The sequence below is a fragment of the Rhineura floridana genome, chromosome 8, assembly GCF_030035675.1.
Source record: "Rhineura floridana isolate rRhiFlo1 chromosome 8, rRhiFlo1.hap2, whole genome shotgun sequence".
NCBI classification, from domain to species: Eukaryota; Metazoa; Chordata; class Lepidosauria; order Squamata; family Rhineuridae; genus Rhineura; species Rhineura floridana.
The window spans coordinates 128,181,795-128,191,078 of NC_084487.1; the positions used below are offsets into that span (position 1 = coordinate 128,181,795).

The window sequence follows — 9,284 nt, forward strand, 5'->3', positions numbered from 1 at the left end:
TAAAGCAAATGTACTTCTACAGCATTTGGTTTGGTTATAGTAGATGCTGAGCTCTGAGTAAAATTCTTCTGTTTCTATTCGACTGGAACGTATACCCTGTGATTTAAATCTATAGTCCTGCACAGACAGTGAGAATTTCTATGTTTGAGGCCATAGGAGATTGTGAAAATATATAACTTGTGGAACAACCTTCTAGAATCAAAGCCCTCTGAATACTAAGAGCACTATCCGGTCACATTAAATAAGCACATATAATTCCCAGAGATTTCAATATGAAAGTTAAGGATGTACTTAGCTCTCTTTCACTGAATCAAAAGGATGTATAAACAATTCTGGCTTGATTGTCTATCAGATCAAAATATCCTCCACTGCTTAGATACCTGCGCTGCTAGACATCTGCAAATCTAGAACTAGTCTGGCAGTTTTGCTCATGGTTTAAAATCCTAAGTACATTGTCAGTATTATAATAATATATACATGAAACAATACTATAGCAAAGGCTTTACATGTTATTTTCTTAAATGTGATATTAGTATTATCCACCATTGTTTCTGCTCTGGAAAACCATTCTAACTTCCAAGTGCATAAACCCATAGAAATAAAACGTGTGGTGTTTTCCCATTTTTATTCAATAAGCATTACTGGTTTATGTAATGGGCAGGAATGTGTAAGTACACGTTTTGTTGGGCTTATTTGGTAGTTCCCAGTGGGGCTGAAACTGAAGCACACTTCACTTTTCAGGCCACACAGACATTATGGCTCCCAGTCCCCTGTGCCAGATATGGAGGAAAAACCATTTAAAGACAGCTTTTCTTCCAGGCTGCACCCAAAGCTGGCAGATAATTTGATCTGGGGGTGAAACAACTAATAGTTTTCCGTCTGGAACTAGGAATCACATGTGACAGAAGCTAAAAGTTCTCAGCTGACACCGATGGTTTGGATCCAGAGACTGAGCAGAACCCTGTTCATGCAGTGGGGTTTTCCTGGTTCTTCCCCCTACTACAACTCTGTCCCCACTGCCACAGTCACTTCTGAGGGTTAACGGGGAATGGGGGGGGGGCTGCAGCAGGGCAGGGAATCTGAGGGAAATGCTTTTCTACTCACGCAAGACATTGCTGGACCCAATAGTCACTATATGACTTTGGGATTTTCCACAATACTGATGGGACTTGAACTTGTTCACTATTTTAATGTCATTAATGTCATTTTGCACTCTGAGTACTAATACAGAACACTCTACATTCCAATAAATATTGAAGATAACTAGTATTGAAGATGACCAATAGCTTGCTTTCTTAAATTGAAGTTATCAACTTAAATTGAAGTTATCTCACATTTAATGAGTTAAATATCCACATAAAAGTCAATATTGGGGTTCAGGTATTTACCCGATTGAATTTATTGATCCCTTAGACAATCAAAGATAGGTGATAAACTAAACAATTTTTAAACTGTGCCAAACTTAAAAATGAAGTGTTTTCCTTAATAACTGTCATCTTTTAGGTTGTGGGGGTTTTTTAGATGACAAAAAATGTAATGTGCTTAAAGTTAACTTGCTTTTAAAAGTGGGCAAGCAGTTGTATCCCAATGGTTGGTATTGGTATTAGTTGGAAGTCTGATGTCAAGAAAAAATAATAGAATTTCTTTCTTTTTCTCTCTCATGTACAGTTGTAAGTGCATTGATTGCAAATTAAGGTAATGTTTGATATTTTATTCTCCAATATGGTCATATGCCATGATCATATGTTAATAGGAGTGAACAGTTCTGGAGAATTAATAGCACCACAGTGGAGAGACCCATTCTTATTTTATATCCATTGTAGTGATATACTTGAAAAATTATGCTTGCATTCTTTTCACTTTACCTGTGTGTGGCCACATATTGTATATATTATGTATACCACTTTGAATAGCCTCTACCAGACAGCTTATTTACTAACCACCAAGGCTAGAAGCAATATTCACTACCTTCATTCCCCCTTCCCCCAAATATTTGGTAATGAGGTTCTAACAGTTTATAATAAACATGTATTTCTATCTAACGTAACACGCTGTATATATATAATGTTTACCTTGATAGAATACAAAGCATTTTGGCTGTTTAGTAAATGTGGATTCTTATTTGCCTCTTTGATCAAAATGTGACTTTGATCTCTACCTGTGTAGAAAAATTGCACAGACACGTAATTTTGTTGTTGTTTAAATGTCTAGTATTTAACCTGCTTCATGAACGCATTCTTCTAAATTTGGGTGGCAGTAGGGAGAATCTGCGGTCATAATCCAGCCAAAATTAAGCACTTTATTTTTATTGAAAATTCCAATTCTTGGATCTCTCCTGTTGGAATCTGAGCTACCTTTTCTTTTTATGGAGGGTGGGGGCAGAGTGTCAGTTAGCTGTAAAACAGCACTGTTTACACGATTTTCTTTCATGACTGAGGATTAAATAATTTCCTTTATAAGTAACAACAATGAAACTAAAGGGACTTAATCATATGTAAAAGTATTCAGGTTTGTTATTTAAAAATTAGAACAAAAGCATCAAATATAATACTGTTTCTAGAACAAGTGAATATAACCTAAGTATATTATGTGTATTAAATATTTATTAATGATTCAGTTTTTAAAGTGAAAAGCCCGGAATTTGGTACATTGCATAATTAATATTACTTATTGTGATAAATGCTTTTTAAAAACACATTGTAATTGACCTTACAGTTGAAATATGGAATACATTGATCTAAAATGGGTCTTTTTCTCTAAAAATTCAAACTGAGAAAAATTATTTAACATTCCACAGTTTTGAGCAGTCGTCTGAACAAAGCAGTTTTTAATACATAGTACACACATTCTGTTATAGTGCGATGCATACATGTTGTTAAATGCTGAAAGGAAAATAAATGAAGAAGTTACTTAAAAATACATTTAAAATAAGTTTAAGCTCTACTGCATCAAATTTCTAAAGCAAATTTTTAAAGGGGAATTTGGCCAAAAAAAGGTTGTTCCCTGCCAGGCCCTAATTTGCAAAAGATGTTGGGGGGGGGGGGTAGATGTCATTACTAGTAGATAAGACAAAAGATTCACTAATGGAAAACTTGCATATTGATCAAGTTTTATCATTTATCCAGAGATACAGGAATAAATTTCAAATGTATAGATCACTGAAATCCTCTACACAGTTATCTGGCAGTAATCCCACTCACTTCTTTGTGGGTAGACATGTATAGGATTGCACTGTTAAATGTATATAAATTGTAACTACAGTAGAAATCTTGTCATATGCTTTTGAATACCTGCTAAAAATTTTGGACTCAGTGTGCTTCTTTTTAAAATGAAGTAAGTAAAATGTTTTCCTCAAAACTAAAAGTGAGAAAGACAAAAGCCCGTTTTTCAGAGTTATCACTTTAAACAAATGTCCAAACTTCTAAAAACTAGAGAAAATCACATTCTATATATTTATGTTTAATCTCCAAGCTTACTATAAGCCTCAAATCACTGCATGTTAATAGATGGATTATATTTCTAGCTTTACTACTAGCTTATTGGGAGTAAAAAATTAAGATAAAGCAACTATCCCTTAATGAATAGATTTGAAATCTTTTTTAAACATTAACATATTCTCATATGTCTGTGAGATGACTGCCATCAGTACAACCTTAGCATCATATCCGCCATATTTATTTTTACCCTGTTATTTTGGAATTATCCAATATACTGAAAGTTGCTCTTTGTCTTTTAAAATATACTAATGGAGCAGCTTAGTAACTGAAAGAAAATGTCATGTGTCACAAATATAGTAAGTATTAAAAATATAACATTGACTTTCTTAAATATCAATGAGGTGCTAATGTGCTGTAATAAAATGTGTTTGATCTCATAATGCAAAGAAAAGCAATACGAAAAGGTGAAGGTGGTACTAAGTCTAAAAATTATCTCAGTTATCTCAGTTATATGGTACACAAAATAACTCTTTAAAACAATGAATGTTAATTTCAGCGTATACCAGTATTGTGCAGATGTGGATCTTTACTGCTTTAGATGTGCTGATACTGTATTTAGTAGTAAGTTGCTCTGTCCATTATTTTCCCCTTGTTTATTTTTGTTTTATTTTTTTTAAAAGAAACTTCTCAATACTCTGTGCATAAAACTTTTTTAAACCACTAATTCAATGCACTATTACATTCTCAATCTGGAAACAAGTGAGGGGGGAAGCAACTTTGTTCTACATCATTTATAGGGTTACCAGTTCACTGCCAAATTTGTAGGACTGTTAAACATATGGGTCACAGTACCACATAAATTGAAATTTATGGGAGTTGCACAAGAGTGCTACTGTACTGTCAGTCCTTTCAATGGTGGTTGTGTGGCAGAACTTCCACGTGGACTGTGGCCATAGTATATTGATACAAATATCCTTGTGAAATATGTTGCTGGATTATGAGCATGATGAAAGAGAATTGGCCTTATGTAATGCGCTGTCATTTTCAACTGCTTAAAGGTTGTTCGCTCTTTTGCCACTAGGTATGTGTTACATAAGGGAACATAGAACCTTATGCAAGCACAAGTGAAAAACATATGTAGGTAATACACATGCAATAAAATATTAAGTATAGTAACTTTGTCTCTGTGTGTAGTGATGCACAGTATTAAAAGACTGCAACATTTAATTTTTGCCATTTCAAGTGCCATTTTGAAATCAATCCCTCCATGTGTTTTGATTTATGAAAAATTAAATGTGTTTTCTTTAATATTTTAAGTCTCTATCAAGAGTTTTGTCCTTTAAAAGAAAAAATTGTTATACTTTTTTTTAAAAAAAATCACAAACACAGACATGAAGACTGAGAGTAAAACTTCAGTTTTTTTTAAAGTTGAATCAGAGTAAATGTGAAGAACATTACCTGTTAAAACCCACAATGACTGATAGCTATTTTCACTTTCCACAACAATTTAAAATTTGGTTAACATTAACTCCAAGATATAAATTCGTACAATAAATTAGAACGAATTTATATTTTGCATTTATGTTTCTTATTGAATAAAGTTAAATATCTGAGTAAACTTGCCACCTATGCTATCACAAATGATTAATTTAAACAAATAAAAGATGGCTCCAAAAGTTACTATGGATCTAGAATAAGCAAAAGTGTTAACTCATTAGAGTGGGTTTCATATTTTCAGCTTGCTATCCCATTTTGCATCTTAATTTAAAATTTGTTAGTGGCAGATAATTCACATTTAAGGCAATGCTACAAGTCTGACAGTGCAGACAATTTTATATTGTACTATATGCTTGATTCATGCTTCTCTACTTCAAAAAATGATGGAAAATGGCAGTTAATGGGATATGTGGTTAAATGGTTTCATAGAATTTTCATACTATCTAAAGACAGATATTAAAAATGTACGTATTTCTTCTCCATCTTGAAAGAAAAAAAAAAGCACCACACACAAAAGCATAGCTAAACTAAGGCCCAGTTCGAGGGAAACCAAATTTGCTGTGATACTTCTAAGGATGGTTAAGTGTCTTTTTTAAATGGCCAAAAGTGGGGAAAGCCTGGTTGAGGGAAAAAAGGGGAGAGAGCAATTGTTGTAATGTATTGCAATATTTGTAATTGACTGTCAAATAGTGTCAGGCTATGGTTTTAGTTACGACAAATAGTTTGATTTTGCTGTGGTAGCTGGTTAGGTAGGATGCATACCAGACCAGCAGTAGTCACAATGTGAGCTTTGCTATTTCAGAATAATACTTGGTTTAGGCTTAGGCTGAGACAAGCTATGTAGGTGGACAGTAGACCAGCTAATGTGAATGCTGTGAATTTCTAGTAGTACTGGTGGTGAACTTCCATCTGGAAAATGGGATAGCTGGAGTGCTGCATGCAGTAAGTGGTCATGTGGAAGGTTCAGTGGGCAGCAGCAACCTAGAAGTGAAAACTGTCTTTCGTAATAAAGACAAAACTTTACAGTTGACTTCTCCCAGTCAGTATTATCTGGAACAAAATGTGCTATTTCTAAGGAGAACTTTGCCCATGGTAGTGCTACATCAGCACATTTCTGTCAGCAGAATTTGAAGATAGTTGAGTCAAACTACATCCAAACAAAAGCACTGTTAATGTTCAGTAACTGCTCACTGAGGGCTGCAATCCTATACCTATTTACACAGACAAAGACCGATTGAATTCAATGGGACTTACTTCTGAATAGACACGGTAAAGTATCGTACAGAAGTAGATTTTGTGACTGAATATTGCAAGGTATCCCTTTTAAAAATGTTCAAGCATTGTAAGGGTTGTGTATGTCTCTCTCTGTGTGTATGAGAGAGAAAGAGAACAACTTACAAAATACACTAATTTCCAAATACACCAATAGGAGAAAAAATTAAATATCTATTTATAATATGAAAGCATGATTTCAATTGGTTGATTGAAATGGTGAGATGTGACGCAAAAGAAGGACACTTGGATGGGTACAAATGCTGGTGTATGCCAAAGCAGGCATACCCAGAAATACTGTTGTTGCTGCTGCGCTCTGGTTTGTGTGCTGTGTATGTTATATGAGAAAGAGAGATGGGGGGGAGGCTGTGCAGGCCTTGCACTTTCTTTTTTGCTTACCCCTGACTTGTGTGATCTATCAATCTATAAAACAGAAGATGACGACTGATACTGTAAAGTGTGGTGGAAGTGGTTTGTTGAACACATTCTCTATTCTCTACTCTGAAAACAAATGCCTCAGAAGTCTGTGAATGTGTGTTCAAACCACTTTCACCACACTTAAGAGCATATGTATATCCCTGTCTTACCCCATCAATTGCTATATAGACAGACGGGCATATCTATCCACACATAAAGAGATGCAGGTTAGATTACTGACTATAATAAAAGCAGACGAAGGGTTCAAGAGGGTGGGTGGGCGAATGCAGTGGCAGATTTACAAATGAAATGCAACACATGAAGCAGCATAATATCCGCCCTAATGCTATTAAGGCGTGCGTTTAAAATTGAAAACTAAAGGCATACATACATGTATAAGAATACCCCACCTTTATCCAGCAGCGATACAACGTCTCTTGCGCAACATTCTTAAGCATCGATCGACCATAAGTTCGCCATAGGAGTTCTCAGCACCCCTCCCTCCCCTTTCCAAACTTGCTGGGGTGGTGGTGGTTTCTCTGTTGTTTTTGTGCGGTGGGGGGCTGCGATGCTGCTTTAGCAAAGGGGAAAAAAGGTTTTGCTGAGAACGCAGCCTCGCAGCTCTTGGATCTTGAGCCAACAGAGCAGGAAGTTGTTTTACAAGAGCGTTACAGTGATCGGCCACAAATGGAGAAAGCCAGAAGTTAGGCGAGTCTGCGAAGAGCAGGGGAGGGAGTTTTTTTATATATATATTCTTTTAACTTCCCACTTCTTGCTCTTTCAGAAACAAGACACAAAAAAAGAAAAATATAGCTGAGGCTGTGGAGGTTATGTTTCCTTGAAGGAATGGACGGATTATCTTGGTTTGCATAGTCTGCAGAAAGGGTGGGGAACGAGGGTATCAAAGGGACTTTTTTTTCAGTACTTGCTAACTAGCAACGGGCTTTTGGCACGATTCCTCCAGTTTGCTCGAGGTTATGGATGGGGTGGGGGTGGGAAGAAAAAAGAAGCAGCAAGTCTCCCCGGTACGTTTCAAATAATATATACAGACACACACACATAGGTGGGGAAACTGAAGGGAAAGTGTAGACATTTTGGAACTGAGAAAGAGCTGTGCGTCGCTCTTGAAAGGCTGATTCCTGAGACATTTCTCTCACCCGTGTGTGTGTGTGTGTGTGTGTGTAAAAGCCCTCAATCAAACCGCGTTCATGGCAGCTGTTTTTCTTCCAGCACAGCAGTTGAGCTGTCTCGCCCAAATGCTTATCAGCTTTTGACTCAGTGCCAAGATAGTTATAAGGGCCCAGCAGCCTCGGCTTTAGCTGTGCAGCTGGTTGGGAAAGAAGGGCATGAGAAAACACAATATCCAAGAGGGGGCTTTCTCCCTCTTTCTCCTCCCACTCTCTCTCTCTCCCGGCATCAGCGCAACGACTGCCCTGATTTCTCTTCGTTCTCTCCCTCCTCCCCCTTGCAGATTTTCCGACGGTGTCTATGGACTGCTTAGCATTATAAATCTAGATCCAGTTATTTCTAACGGTTGAGTTTCTCTCAGCTTTGTCCGCATTTGCGTGTGTATTCATCTCTAGCACCAAGTTGGGGTGGGGGAGAGGAGGCGTTCCAAAAGTTGAATTAAACCAAGCGCCTTCATAAAGCGTATGGTTGTGTCGTGTGTCTCCCTATGCATGTGCGTTAAAATTCCTACGATCACATCTCCCTCTTGGACTCCATTCTTTCTCTTGCACTCTCAGGGCACCATTCCTCCTCCCCCCGCCTCCCGTCATAAACACAAGCCCGCATTGTGCTTGGGAGAAGAATAGCTTTGCTGGATTTCGGGGGGGGGGGGCGGAGAGCAGAGGCAGGAGAGCAAAAGCAAATGTTTAACTGTAACAGAAAGAGACCTCGATGCATTGTTGATCGTACGCATGGATTTGCGTGTGTGTGTGTGTGTGTGTGTGGAGAGAGAGAGAGAGAGAGAGAGAGATGCGCCTACGTACGTATGATGAAAACTAGCCTTCTGCTCACGCAGGGCCGTGGCTCTGTTTCATCATCAGCTCCAGCCCTTTCTGTTTCGCTAGCTCACGTCCTCCTCTTTCTCAGCTAGATTGCTTTAGTAGTCGCTCACAAGGGATATTGAACCGGGAAGGGGGGTGGGGTGAGGTTACTCCTTGCATGCCTGCTGCAAAGGCCTCCTCCCCTTCAGGCGGCCTTTAATAACTTTTTTAAAAATGGCAAAAGGATCATCGCTCTCCTCTTTGGGTATTTTTATTTCTTCTCATCCTCATCCTCCTCTTATTTGGAATATTTTTTTCATTTCCTTTGCTGCACTTCGCTCTGCAACTCTGTATATTTCAAAAGGCGGTGTTTAAATACCCGTCGCCGCCGTTTTCTTCATTTCTCTTTTTGACCAAGCAATCTGGATCTGCATAGTTTGCAACATATAAAAATAAGATTTTTTAAAAAATGTGTTTACTGAATAGAAGGCTGATGCGTTCCCTATCCACCTCCCATCTCTCGCTCGTCCTCACTGGCTCTGAGTTGTTTTTAATGTATTGAGGTATCTGCACTGTGTGGGAAAGGCTGCGTAGTGAGTTTCACCTACATCCCTTTGTAAAGTGAGCATGGTATAAGTGGAAATATTCAAAAATTTTGGCTACCCCAAGCTTC

General features: G+C 37.6%; 1 long non-coding RNA gene across 2 annotated transcripts in view; it reads right to left on the reverse strand.

Moving 5' to 3' along the window:
* The window catches only part of LOC133363186 (uncharacterized), a 29,164-nt gene extending 20,162 nt beyond the window's left edge, over positions 1 to 9,002 (reverse strand). Inside the window, exons 1-2 of one of the 2 annotated variants that reach the window (XR_009757612.1) lie at positions 8,615 to 9,002; positions 7,034 to 7,194 (exon numbers count right to left, since the gene is read on the reverse strand). This is a non-coding gene — a long non-coding RNA (uncharacterized LOC133363186). Of the gene's footprint in view, positions 1 to 7,033; positions 7,540 to 8,614 lie in introns of those variants that run through there. The other variant, XR_009757610.1, reaches the window with a different exon arrangement.
* Between the last annotated feature and the right edge of the window lie 282 nt (positions 9,003 to 9,284).